We start from the raw sequence: 15,860 nt of genomic DNA on the forward strand, positions 1-15,860 counted from the left end.
GTCTCAAAGTGGGTTCCTCGTCATCGAATTATTCTCGTTAAGTTTTGTCGTTACTATAACACATAGTCTGACATGTTGGAGTTATTGTTTGTCAGTAATTACTTACAAATAATAAATAATTATATATATATATATAAAGTTAGCCAATTTTATAGATCAGGGCTAAAAAGTAACTCATTAAGTCCTGAAACCGAATATGGAACACCCTACTACTCACTATCGCGCTAAGGAATTGACTGTCACTCTTATAACACACCCAGACTTTAAAATTATGGATATATTGTAGTATTGCATGGATTCGAACTCGGCTCATTAGCTCGAAATCAAAAGATCCGCCATACTCCAATATCATAAGTCAAACCAAAACTAAAACCTATCCTGATTAGAACGCATTGGATTGGTGGCTGGGTACTTTAGCTGCCAACGATTCTCCTAACCATAACCTTAGCAATAGTTCACGCGGTACACTCAGCTTAGAAGTCTTACGTTAGCCCATATATTAAAATAATAAGGAAAGCATGATTTTCATGAGTGCAAAAATTAATTTAACGGGGTAATCAAAATCATTTTAAACATAAAACCCCAAAATATAAACGACAACAACTATAAAATATGACGGAGAAGAGCATTACTTAGAACAACAACAAAAAACAACTAACATTCACACTAGCTGCATACTTAAAGAATTCCCAGGACTTTTGTCACTGTTTTCATATAAAAATATAAGAACAGTATTACTGAATTTATACATAATCGTTCCAACAACTACGAATGGCTAAATGTCACGTGGTACTGATTAGCTGTAGAGTGAGCAGCCTTCATTTTATAGTATTTTGGCACTTGTGTATAAAGGTAAAATAATAAATAATATTCAACGTTAAAGTTTAGCTTTCATTTTATTAAAACAGTTAAAACTATGGACGGCAACATACCCGAATTCTAGGGGTGTCCGTTTAGCCCACGTATGCATAAAATGTCACTCCGGTTGACAAAATTATAATTTCATTTAATTATTCACAGATTAAGATTTTTGACAACAAATGTGTTGATTGGCTATAGTTCTATGACTTTTTCCCATTGAACTTCAAACTTAAGGAATAACACTGTTGAATTTTTCCCAAAATATTACAAATCTAGTTTACTATAGGAAACACCCTGTTTGTGAAAAATAAGAATGAGTTATGAGCTCTGTCCACGAAATCCTGTAATGTTGAACAAATTCTATTGTATCGAATAAGATGTGAGTAGTAAAGATTGTAACATAAAATATTAGTGATATTTGTATTAACAAATTAAAAATCAAAAGTGTCTGTTTTACAGGTCCCCTGGTGGGCCAGCTTAAGTTTATGGGCCTACACTGCTGAAAAACGAGGCTCGATTCCTCCCAGTGAACAGACAGACACACATAGCTTATTGTACAGACTTCTTTTAAAAATTGAACACGATGCTGTTATCTAAAGTAATGTTATTTGTTTGTAATGAGAGAGCTTCTATCCAAAGTGATTTCTGGTGGATAACTGTACTTAGCATCATCAAAAACACCTAGGCATTCCGGTGGATAACTGTACTTGGCATTGTCAAAAACACCTTTTGGAATTCTGGTCGATAACTGTACTTGGCATTGTCAAAAATACCTTGACATTCTGGTGTATAACTGTACTTAGCATCATCAAAAACACCTAGGCATTCCGGTGGATAACTGTACTTGGCATTGTCAAAAACATCTTTTGGAATTCTGGTCGATAACTGTACTTGGCATTGTCAAAAATACCTTGACATTCTGGTGTATAATTGTATTTAGCATTGTCAAAAACACCTTGACATTCTGGTAGATAACTGTACTTAGCATTGTCAAAAACACCTTGACATTCTGGTAGATAACTGTACTTAGCATTGTCAAAAACACCTTGACATTCTGGTAGATAACTGTACTTAGCATTATCAAAAACACCTTGACACGATTAATGTGGAATGAGAGTTATCGTAGTTGTTATGAATGAAAACTTCAGTGGGTTGAAGCCACTTACCGTACATGTGTTCCCTGTGTTTGTTGAAAGATGTGTTGGCCGAAGTGCGCGGATGTATTGTAGAGTTCACACCTAGTAAGAATTAACATTATGATTAACATTTTCAGAGAAACATCTGTATTTACTAAACAAAGTGGTCGTCGAATGGCCTGGTGGTCAGGGCACTCGACTCGCAATCTGCGGTTCATGGGTTCGAATCCTCGTCATCGAAAATACTCCCCACTTCACTTTAACAGATTTTACATGTCTATACTTATCGTTACCTGGCGGCTCTAACAGATCTATACCTCTGGTTACCTGAAGAATTTAACGTGTCTATACACCTTGTTATTTGAAGGTTGTAAAGTGTCTATACACCTCGTTACCTGAAGGTTTTAACGTGTTTATACTCCTCGTTACCTGAAGGTTTTAACATGTTTATAGATACATTTCGTTACATGAAATTTTTTATATGTCTATACACCTAGTTATCTGAAGGTTTTGATGTATCTATACACCTCGTTACCTGAAGGTTTAAACGTGTCTTTACACCTCCTTACCTGAAGGTTTTAACATGTTTATAGATACATTTCGTTACATGAAATTTTTTATATGTCTATACACCTAGTTATTTGAAGGTTTTAACGTGTCTATAAATACATTTCGTTACCTGAAGGTTTTAACGTATCTATACACTTCGTTACCTGAAAGTTTTGACGAGTTTATACACCTAGTTATGAGAAGATTTTAACGTATCTATACACCTCGTTATCGTAAGGTTTAACGTATCTACATACCTCGTTACCAGTTGGTTTTAACGTATTTATAAACCTCGTTATCGTAAGGTTTAACGTACCTATACTCCTCGTTACCTGAAGGTTTTAACGTTTCTATACTCCTTGTTACCTGAAGGTTTTAACATGTTTATACATACATTTCGTTTCATGAAAGGTTTAACGTGTTTGTACATATATTTCGTTACCTGAATGTTTTAACGCCTTTATACACCTCGTTAACTGACGGTTTGACGTTTCTATACATCTATTTATCTGAAAATTTTAACGTATCTATATACCTCGTTACCAGAAGATTTTATTGCGTTTATACTCCTCGTTACCCGAATATTTTTAACTTATCAACATACTTCGTTGCCAGAAGGTTTTAATGTATCTATAAACCTCGTTACCTTAACGTTTTAACATGTCTATAAATACATGAAAATTTTAACGTATATTTATATATACACCTCGTTACCTAAAGATTTTAAAATGTCTTTACACCTGTTACCTGAATGTTTTAACGTGTCTATACTTATCGTTACCTGAAAGGTTTTAACGAATTTATACACCTATTTATCTGAAGGTTTTAACGTATTTATACTCCTCGTCACCTGAAGGTTTTAACATGTCTATACACCTCGTCACCTGAAGTGTTTAACATGTTTATAGATACATTTTGTTACCTGAAGGTTTTTAACATGCCTATACATGTCGTTACCTCAAGGTTTAACATGTCTGTACACCTTGTTATCTGAAGATTTTAATATTTGTTTATACACATCGTTAACTGAGGGTTTTGACGTATCTATACACCTCGTTACCTGAACTTTTTAATGTATGTATACACTTCGTTATCTGAGTGTTTTATCGTGTTTATACTACTATTTACCTCAAATATTTAACGTGTATTAACACCTCGTTACATGAAGGTTTTAACGTGTCTATAAATACATTTCATTATCTGAAGGTTTAAACATGTCTACAAATACATTTGGTCTCCTGAAGGTTTTAACGTGTTTGTACATATATCTCCTTACCTGAAGGTCTTTAGGTATCTATATACCTCGTTACCTGAATGTTTTAACGTGTTTATACATACATCTCCTTACCTGAAGGTCTTTAGGTATCTATACACATCGTTAACTGAGGGTTTTGACGTATCTATACACCTCGTTACCTGAACTTTTTAATGTATGTATACACTTCGTTATCTGAGTGTTTTATCGTGTTTATACTACTATTTACCTCAAATATTTAACGTGTATTAACATCTCGTTACATGAAGGTTTTAACGTGTATATACACATCTCGTTACATGAATGTTTCAACACATCTATAAGTACATTTCGTTACCTGAAGGTTTAAATGTGTCTTTACGCCTTGTTACCTGAAGGATTTAACGTGTATATATATACCTCGTTACCAAAGGTTTTCACGCATGTGTACACCTCGTTACCTGAATGTTTTAACGTTTCTATACACCTAGTTATCGAGAGGTTTTAACGTGTCTTTACACCTCGTTACCTTATAGTTTTAACGTGTCTATAAATACATTTCGTTACCTGAAGGTTTAAACTTGTCTTTTCACCTCGTTACCTGAATGTTTTAAAATGTTTATATATAAATTTTTTTACCTGAAGGTTTTTACGTATCTATACACCTCATTAACTGAAGGTATTAACGTGTCTTTACACCTCGTTACCTTATAGTTTTAACGTGTCTATAAATACATTTCGTTACCTGAAGGTTTTTACTTATTTATACACCTTCTTATCTTAAGGTTTTAACGTACCTATAAATAAATTTCGTTGCCTGAAGGGTTTAACGTGTCTGTACACCTCGTTACCTGAAAGTTTCAACGTCTATAAATACATTTCGTTATCTGAAGGTTTTCACGTGTCTATACGTCTAGTTATTGAGAGATTTAAACGTGTCTATAAATACATATCGTTACCTAAAGGTTTAAACGTATCTATACTCCTCGTTTTCTGAAGGTTTTAACGCGTCTTTACACCTCGTTACCTATTATTTTAACATGTCTATACATCTCGTTACATCAATGTTTTAACGTATCTATATACTTCGTTACCTTAAGGTTTTAACTTGTCCATACACCTCGTTATCCGGAGGTTTAAAGGTAGGTATACACCTCGTGACCTGAAGGTTTTAATGTGTTTATACACCCCATTATCTGAAGCCTAAATACATAAATACGTGTTATTAACTGAGGCTTTTATCGTAGGTATACACCTCGTTACCCGAAGGTTTTAATGTGTCTATACTTTTAGTTAGCTGAAGTGTTTCATGTGTCTATACTCCTCGTTACACGATGGTATTAACATATCTACATACCTTTTAATCTGAAGGTTTTTAACGTGTTTATACATTCATTTCGTTATCTGAAGGTCTTAATGTGTCTATACATACAATTTGTTACCTGATGGTTTTAACGCGTCTTTACACCTCGTTAACGGAAGGTTTTAACGTGTTTATACACCCCATTAGCTGAAGCCTTTAACGTATCTATACACCTCGTTACTTGAAGGTTTTAACGTGTCTATACATCTCGTTACCTATTATTTTAACTTGTTTATATATCTCGTTACATCAGTGTTTTAACGTATCTATATATTTCGTTACCTTAAGGTGTTAATATACCTATACACTTCGTTAACTTCAGCTATTAACTTGTTTATAAATACATATCGTTACCTAAAGTTTTAAAAGTATCTATACATCACGTTACCTGTAGGTTTTAACGTGGCTATGCTCCTCGTTATAAGAAGGTTTTAACGTGTCAATACACCTCGTTACCTATTATTTTAACATGTTTATATATATCTCGTTACATCAATGTTTTAACGTATCTATATATTTCGTTACCTTAAGGTTTTAACTTGTCCATACAATTTGTTACCTGATGGTTTTTACACCTCGCTAACTGAAGGTTTTAACGTGTTTATACACCTCGTTATCTTAAGGTTTTAACGTATCTATACACCTCGTTACCTGATGGTTTTAACATATCTATATTCCTCGTTTCCTGATGGTTTCAATGTTTCTATACACCTAGTTATCTTAAGGTGTTAATATACCTATACACTTCGTTAACTTCAGCTATTAACTTGTCGATAAATACATATCGTTACCTAAAGTTTTAAAAGTATCTATACATCACGTTACCTGTAGGTTTTAACGTGGCTATGCTCCTCGTTATAAGAAGGTTTTAACGTGTCAATACACCTCGTTACCTTAAGGTTTTAACGTGTTTATACACCTCGTTACCTTAAGGTTTTAACGTGTTTATACATACATTTCGTTACTTGAAGGCTTTAACATGTCTATACACCATGTTATCTGAAGGTTTTAATGTCTATTTACACCTCGTTTCCTGAAGGTTTTAACGTCTTTATACATACGTAGCAAAGTTTTTGTTTCGTAATATTTTCATCCTCATTAACAGTCTTTTTCGAAGGATATTATTGCTTATGTGTTCAATTCTTTTTTATTATTCGCCAGATTGGTTTCTTCTCAAATTTGCTTCTTACATGTACTAGTAACTAATGACTTGTTTCATGCGATTTCTGTTACATTAGTGAAGTTTTCATTGCACCTATTATTAGGATTACTGGTTAGCAAGTGGTCGGTAGCAAAACAAACGAAAACCTGTCTTTTGAACTGTTCATCAGACCGGAGAATTTCACGTAACTCTTCATTAGTTAGTTTATCTAAGCCTTCGTACAAGAAAACTATGTAATTATTGGGTATTCAGTTTCCTCGCGGTTTTGGTAATAACTGCTGTGTCGGAGCATCTTGTACTATAGCCTCTAATTATATAATTTTACCAAAAAATCGAACTGATGTTCAACCTATATTTCCGCTCCTCAAGATGGTGTTTTAGGCTTAACTGACTACAAGTAGCAGGTATGTTTTATACAGAACATTTAGATGTTCTCTCATACTCGTTAAAACTGTTCTTCCATATTTGTATTTATTTTAAAATGTGACAAAGAAGCATAATGAGGGATAAGACTAACGGTGTTTGTTCAGTGAACACGAACTATGACGGATAAGACTAACGGTGTTTGTTCACTGTTAGATAGAATATTACAAGATTATCTTAGCAGACATAATTCAAGCAAACAATATTCTGGCAATGGAACAAAAAAGCAAATAAAAAAACAAGAAAAAACAACTGATATTTAAGGTTTCCAAGATGGAAATACAACTAAGTAAGTCAAACTTCACCATCATTACATGGTAACTAACTGTGAAGTAATATAATAATACTTCACCATAATTTCACGGTAACTAACTGTAGAGTAATAAGATAATACTTCAGGATCATTACATGGTAACTAACTGTAATGTAACAGTACTTCACCATCATTACATGGTAATTAACTGTAATGTAACAGTACTTCACCATCATTACATGGTAATTAACTGTAATGTAACAGTACTTCACCATCATTACATGGTAATTAACTGTAATGTAACAATACTTCACCATCATTACATGGTAACTAACTGTGAAGTAATATAATAATACTTCACCATAATTTCACGGTAACTAACTGTAGAGTAATAAGATAATACTTCAGGATCATTACATGGTAACTAACTGTAGAGTAACAATACTTCACCATCATTACATGGTAATTAACTGTAATGTAACAGTATTTCACCATCATTACATGGTAACTAACTGTAGAGTAATGTATCACTGTGTCATGTTTGGTACTTTGTTTGTAGTTGCGCACAAAGCTCCACAATGAGCTATCTGTGTCCTGCCCACCACGGGTATCGAAACCCGGTTTCTAATGTTGTAAGTCCGCAGACATACCGCTGTGCCACGGAGGGTGGGGCATTTGTTGCTGATTGATCAAGAAATGTGGAAACATATAAAGAACTGATACGCACTCGTATATTGACGTTTATTTATATAGATGACAGTATGTAACAGCTGCTGTTTTGAAGGTAGCTATATGCATGGAACCAGAAACTTTTCCAAATTTCACAACAACTTAATAATAAAATAATGTTAATTAGCCACTCTAGTTATTTGGAGGTAAGAAGGCTTGGCATGACCCGGTGGTTAGGGTGCTCGACTAGCTTTTTGCGTGTCGCGTAATCGAGCACCGATCATGCTCATTCTTTCAGTCGAGGGAAGTTATAATGAGACGGTCAATCCCACTATTTGTAGGTATAGAACAGTCCATGAGTTGGCGGTGGATGGTATCGGCTGGTCGTTTTTCCTCTCGTCTTATCACTGCTAAGTTAGGGAGGGCGTATAGAGGGCGTATTAGGGCGTATAGAGAATACTTTCACCCATACCTTCGTAAAATTACTTATGCAGTTTCCCCCAGTAGTACAGAGGTATGTCTGCGGACTTAAACCGCTAGAAACCGGGGTTAGATACCTGTGGTGGGCAGAGCACAGATAGCCCTTTGTGTAGCTTTGTGGTTAACTCCAAACAAATAAATTAAACCTCTACAATACCCCCATCTCATTCTTTAAATCTGCTAAATTTCTAGGAATAACCATCAACCCTAAACTAACTTGGCACACACATTTCAAGGAAATCAGCAAGAAAATGGTGGTAAACTAGGATAGCTTACCACCACAAAATAAGTCACGGATGTAGACCACAGATAATAATGAACATTTACAAAACATTTATCAGACCTTTAATAGACTATGGCTCAATGGTTACATGTAATATGAATAACAACCAACGGTTGATACTCCAAAAATTACAAAATAGTGTAATACGTCTCGCCCACCGCCTCCCTCACTACACGCAGTACAAAAACGCATTTCTAAACTCGCCACCAAATACTACAAAAAAGCCACCCACCGGAACTCACTCACAGCCGAATTCCATAAAATTGCCGCTACCCCCAAACCATGGTGCAAATACCTATCCCCATACAACATGATACACAACACCACTATCGCTCCCTATACAACATGATACACAATACCACTATCGCTCCCCATACAACATGATACACAATACCACTACCACTCCCCATACAACAAAATACACAACACCACTACCACTCCCCATACAACATGATACACAACACCACTATCACTCCCCATACAACATGATACACAACACCACTATCGCTCCCCATACAACATGACACACACACACCACTATCACCCCCCATACAACATGATACAGAACACCACTACCACTCCACATACAACATGATACACAACACCACTACCACTCCCCATACAACATGATACACAACACCACTACCACTCCCCATACAACATGATACACAACACCACCATGATCTATAAAACTATTAAGAGTATACTTTATTTTATGTATAACCATTTACATTTTCAGTCTCTTCCCAGATCTTCATCCCATCAGTAACTCTTCACTCGGGCACTATCCGGACTTTTCTTTCGGTCCCGACTAGTGAAAGTGGATTTTCTCGGGGTACTCCCGTTTCCCCCCCACACCAAACTCTTAGGCATTGGATCTATAGATCCCAGCCATAGCACTTGGATCCACCGATCCCCGCCTGTAAAGGCCCGTCTGCTTCAGTTTGTTTCGATAAATGGTCAATGATGGCTGCCGACTTGCTCCTTCTACAAGATCAGCAGGCCTCTGCTACACCTTGGACTTACCTTCACTTCCACCCACTTGCCTCATCATCATCTGTATATATATATATATTATTATTATTATTATTAATTTTCATTTATTTACTTATCTATTTATTCGCCCATATGGCTCATTAAAACGTTGACCACTCATTGAACTTCAACCTCTAGCCTCGAGCAGGGTGAAGGAGGATTGCTAATCTTCGAGCACCCCCGATTATTAATTATTTCTCCTGAAATAATTAAGTTTAAATCAAAATAACTGCCAGAAATAAATAAATAATATTTAACAGCATCAAGAGACCTATGTGACATACTATTGCAATTGCTGTGTTATGTAAGAAACGTGGGACGCACTATTTGTTATGTAGGAAACGTGGGACGCACTATTTTGGGTATTAAATTAGACCTGAGGGAAAGTTGGAGAGATTCTGATGGGTAAAATCGAAAGAAGAAGAGCGAGAGACAGGCTGGAACTCACTTCGCTTGATGACATTAGAAAAATGGATTGAAGATGAGAAGCTAGAATTAGGAAAGCTGGTGTAGGCAGGGAGAAATAAAGAACAATACAGAACCATACTTGTCAACCCTCAGAGCTGGGGAAGACATCATGATTGATTGATCGAATTGCTATGTTTTGATGAACCATAAATTGTCAACTCTTCTTACAGAAAACTTTTTCTTTTTAGTTAACCTTAATTTCTGCACTAACATATTGCGAACTTAGTCATTTTGGCATTAAGAAAAACACGAAAAAAACACGATATTTTACAGCCTATTTGCTCAGAATTCAGGAGAATATACAAGCAACATTAATGCTTCATATTCTTAAAGTACATACATAAATCTAGTCTCTTTCTGATGAGGAAAGGCCAAACTAAACACCATATACATAATGTTAGAGTATTTTTGTAAGTAATGAAAGAGAAGTCTGAATGTATTACTCTTGTGTGTAAAAATATTTTTAAGAGTATTGTTCTAATGTGATTAAAAAGATTTCTGTTTGTTTGTAGTTAAGCATAAACCTACACACAAGGTTATCTGTGCTACGTCCACCACGGGTATCGAAATCCGATTTCTAATGTTGTAAGTTCGCAGACATACCGCAGTGCCACTGGGAGAAAAAACATTTCTGTGCCTACCAGGGTTCGAACCTGGGACCTTCCGCGTGTTAGGCGGATGTGATAACCACTACACCACAAGCACATATACTTATATTTGTTATATTGTTAGAATATTATTTTAATGTGAGGAAAGAGCAGTATGAATGTATTTTTATCGTGTATAAGTTTATTGGTAGAGTATTATTTTAATGTGATGAAAGAGCAGTATGAGTGTATTTTTATCGTGTATAAGTTTATTGTTAGAATATTATTTTAATGTGAGGAAAGAGAAGTATGAATGTATTTTTATCGTGTATAAGTTTATTGGTAGAGTATTATTTTAATGTGATGAAAGAGCAGTATGAGTTATACACGATAAAAATACACTCTACCAATAAACTACATTCATACTGCTCTTTCATCACATTAAAATAATAGTTTTATCGTGTATAAGTTTATTGGTAGAGTATTATTTTAATGTGATGAAACAGCAGTATGAATGTATTTTTAGCTTGTATAAATATATTGTTGTAGTGTGATAATAGAAGTTTAAGTATTTTTTAGTTCAGAGGTACTAAAAAAGCAATAAAAGCATGGGCGCCCACAGGAATATTTTCAAGGGGGGCAACACACATATGTAGGGGACAAGTGTAAGTCAACAGACTAAAAGAATATGTGTTATGTGTGCTTAAACGCAAACACAAATTTACAGTTATAATAAAAATTACTAAAAATAGTTACTTTAATCACGATGTTAAGTTTACATCATAATACGTGCAATTTTTTGTGAAATGTAAGGTGAGCAAATGCTCTCTCTTGCCCCTTCCTGCGACCTACCATGGATAAAAGGAAAGGCGACAGAGAAAAAAAGAGATTTGTTTGTTTGTTTGTAATTAAGCACAAAGCTACACAATGGGCTATCTGTGCTCTGCCCACCACGGGTATCGAAACCCGGATTCTAGCGTTGTAAGTCCGCAGACATACCGCTGTGCCACTGGGGGCCAAACAAAGAGATAAAAATAATTCAAAGTTTGCTTTAATTTCTGATCTATTCAAAAGAATAAAAGTAACACGTAAAAACAGTCGAATTATCTATAATATTAAAAAAGCGTGTCTGTGTATGTGGCCGCCATAGCTCCAAAAGGAAAGAACTTAGAAATCTGAAATTTTGCACACATACTAAGTGGACCCTGAGAGTATGCACCTGGGTATTATTACTTATCCACATCCGTTCGCGCGTGCGCATCTTTTATGAGACAAGCTAGCGAAAAACCACATAGAAAAGAAATGTGACCGCCATAGCTCAAAGAGAAAAGAACCTAAAAACCTAAAATTTTGCACCCATACTAAGTGGACCTTGGGGGTGTGCACCTGGGTATTATTACTTATCCATGTGCATGCGCATCTTTTCAATGATGCAAGTTAGAGAAAAACCACATAGAAAATAAGTGGTTCCTTATGTTACAAATAGAAATCGCAGAGAGACACGTGCATGTCTGTGTATGTGTGACCACCCTAGCTCCAAGAGGAAAAACCTAGAAACCTTAAATTTTGTACCCATACTGAGAGGACTCGGAGGGTGTGCAACTGGATATTATTACTTATCCATGTGCTTGCACGCTTGTGCGTGTACATCGTTTTGTGAGGCAAGCTAGCAAAAAACAAATAGAAATAAACTGTGACCGCCATAGCTCCAAGAAGAAAGAATCTAGAAACCTGAAATTTTGCAACCATACTACATGAACCCTGAGGGTGTGCACCTGGATATTACTTATTATTTCCACATGTGTGTGCGCGCGCATGCGAATCTTTTTAATGAGGCAAGCTAGCGAAAAAACCACATAGAAAAGAAATAGTTCCTTATATAACAAGTTGTAATATACAGAAAAGTCAGTGCGTTCCAACAGTGGCTTTTATTTCATGTTGCTAAGCAACAAAAGTATATAGGCTCTACTTTTATGTTACAATGGGTTTAGAACACACACATTATCAAAAATAATAACCCGAGCGAAGCCGGGTACTTTCGCTAGTATCTATATGTTTTAATGGTGATTTATTGTAATTTTAACGTCTTTAAAAACACCCTTTGTAGGCTGAGTAAAATACCACAGCCTTTGCTGTAGAAGCAACAACGTGTATGTCAGGATCGCCTTTACGAAATCCTTTTAACAAACGTTTGACCCATGTTGCACACACACACACACAAAATATATGGAAGCTAATATTATCTACTACTGGAGTTTATTTAAACTTATAGCAGGTTATTCGAGTATAGTGGACTTTGGATTTGCGGGTCCTAGGTTCGTGTACCGTTACTGCAAGAAGAAATAAATAAATCGCGTTTCGCATTTGGAGTTGTGGGTCAGTTATAAGTCCAAGATTAAAAACCATTATGTGGTCAGACACGAGTAGCCTAAGAGTTGGCGGTGGGTACTATTAACGAGATGCAGTCCCTCTAGTCTATTAGTTCAAAATTAGGGTCGGCTAGTGCAGATATCTTAGCACGAATATCCGAAAACAAACAAATAGATATTCATGTATACGATACTTCTTCATACACTTTAGGCAAAGTTTGTCGAAAATGAAACCAAAACACAATATTTCGTTTTTATACTCATCCTTATATACAACAAGCTAATGTTTCCGAAGCTTTACAACTAAGTACATTATGTCAAGTGATTCTCTAGTTACTTCTGCTGTTACTTCATACAATTGCTCTACATTCACGTCGATTATTATGCTAATATGATATGGCAGGAAAGAGCATGCTAAGAACTGATGATAAAAAAGCTGCGTAGGTCACAGTATCCTTCCACATGTCGTTACCTCAGTCCCTAAGCCAATTTCAACAAAGAGAAACCATAAATAAATAAATATTGGTAAAACTGTTTCATATATATATATATATTATATTATATTTTGTTATTATTTATATTTTACACTTACAAGGATTATTCTAACCCTAACCTAAATCTCCTAACTTGGCCGAACCTTGTGATATATTATTGAGATTACGGTACATTGACCATGTGTCCCCTGTTATTGTCCTCATGAAGTATGTGGTCCTCGAGATACAAACGTATAAAATTTGTAAATATTTTTTATTATATAGCATTTATTATTATGATTATTTTGCATTGTTAGCTGGGTATATGAATTTATGACTAACCTAAATCTTCTAATATGGTCGAACCTTGTGAGATATTGTTGGGATTACGGCCGTAAATACCGATAACATGGAGGGTATCCAACTTATGAAGCTGTGCATTAAATCATTATGTTTGTTTGTAATGAAGCACAAAGTTACACAAGGGGCTATCTGTGCTCTGCCCTCCACGGTATCGAAACCCGGTTTCTAGCGATGTAAGTCCACAGACATACCGCTGTGCCACTGGGGGGGGGGGGGCAGTTCATTATGCGATTTCGTCTTATGACATTGCATCTCCAAGCTAGATTGATTTGTTAAGTTCAATATGTTAATTAGTGAGTTAGTTTAAAGTTATGACCGATCTAGGTAACTTGCTTTGATCCGAAATGATTGATTGTATACTTTTTTGTAAATTTTTTATTGCCTACTTAAGTAGGGGGAAAATAAATAAATTAATACGGAATTTTCTTGTTTATTTTATTTCCACCGTTCATTGATGTTTATTTAGGATTTGGATTTACATTGATGCTTTGAAATGTATAAATCAGACCTTTTCTCCAATACGTCCCCAACTCAAGAATTTAAGTGAAATATAAATAACATTTATGTTTTTCAGTCACCATGTAGCAGCACCATCGCCAAGCTAATAAGTATGTGATAGAAAAAATTACCCTCTCGTAACTGAACGGTTATTTGTGGGTTTGAAATTAAGCACAAAGCTACACAATGGGCAATCTGTGCTCTACCCACCACGGATATAGAAACCCGGTTTCTAGCGTTGTAAGTCCGGAGACATGCCGCTGTGCCACTGCGGTGGGGGGGGGGCGTAATTTAACGCGCAGCCACAAATATGCAATTACAGTTCAAAATACAAGCCTGAGTTTAGAAATGTTTCTCATTTTACTTTAAACTCTGAATGTCTAACGGAATTTTCTAGAAAATAAACTCTTTCTAGTTTAAAATAGCTGCTGCTTATTTTAATGGATAACATTGTTGAAGTTTTAATTGTTTAGAATGTTAACCTTTCAGCTTTTTCTCTTGTCTATCAGCTGATAGTTACGTCCGGCTATTGAAAATAGTTTTTCTGTAGCTTTGCACACATACATGGAAAAAACAAACGTTTCAATGCTAAAAGTGTGCATTTTGCTACTTATTTCAAAAATAAAAACAGACGATGTTTTTAGCCTCAAAAAATATTTATTATTAAAACCTTGAGTCGTGGTTTTATGAATACATGTTCACACATATCACTCATGATATTCAAAAGCACGCAGGATCCATAGAAAAGAAGGTGGACTTTTCTTCATTATGGTAAAATGGAAAACATATTAATATTTATACATTTAGCTTTACTTTAACATGAATTATGTTTTTATTAATAAACATTTTATTAGGCTTAAGCTAAGTTTTGTTTCGTAAGTCTTTTGTTAACACTAATATTTCATAAACTTTTGGAACGTTCTCGCACTTGCCAAATTATATAATAATGTTGCGTATTTGCTTGTTTATTAATTTCCTGTAGAAATTCTTTCCGAGGAACTTCAGCGATACAAGTCCTTTCTTGTTTAAACCAGTTTATTCTTCCTCGATACAAACTTTTAGTACACAGTAATTCCACAGTCAATACGTTTCTCGTCACTTTAAACTTAACGACTTTTATAATACACGCTATAAATCACAGTGATTCACAATCTCGATAATTTCGCTTTCGACCGAGTACAAAACACACACTTTATTATTTCCCGAAAACCGTAACTACTGTTCGCTTAACTATATATCTATCTATCGCTGGCCTCTCTGCCAGGCTTATATACTAACAAAGGGGGCGTCTCGAATGCACTCGGGCCTCCCCGATCATTCGAGAAATTTCACGCACGCTACCAGCGCCAAACGTGTCAGCAGCGTCACGTGACTTCCGCTGCCGTAACAATAATGTTTTTGCGGAAATTTTAGCCTCAAGTGTTCCTATACAAATGTGGCTTCGCTTTCGCCTTCTCTCCTTAATCCCTTCCTATGGGATCGGGGCGTCTCGTGATCCTTCTCCATTTAAATCTGTCGTCCACCATACTGAGGTCTACTTGACTGCTGTCCTCTTTAATACGTTAGAAACCGGGTTTCGATACACAGAGTACAGATAGCTTATTGCAGGCCCACCGACAGGGGGGGGGGGACAACGTGCCCAGACGCCCGGCGA

At 35.6% G+C, this 15,860-nt stretch overlaps 1 non-coding gene across 1 annotated transcript; it reads right to left on the bottom strand.

Moving 5' to 3' along the window:
• Window positions 1-10,548: 10,548 nt before the first annotated feature.
• On the bottom strand, window positions 10,549-10,621 carry Trnav-aac. Its single transcript has one exon. It is a non-coding gene; the product is annotated as a tRNA-Val (tRNA).
• Between the last annotated feature and the right edge of the window lie 5,239 nt (window positions 10,622-15,860).

This window comes from Limulus polyphemus, unplaced genomic scaffold, assembly GCF_000517525.1.
Source record: "Limulus polyphemus unplaced genomic scaffold, Limulus_polyphemus-2.1.2 Scaffold2018, whole genome shotgun sequence".
NCBI lineage: Eukaryota > Metazoa > Arthropoda > Merostomata > Xiphosura > Limulidae > Limulus > Limulus polyphemus.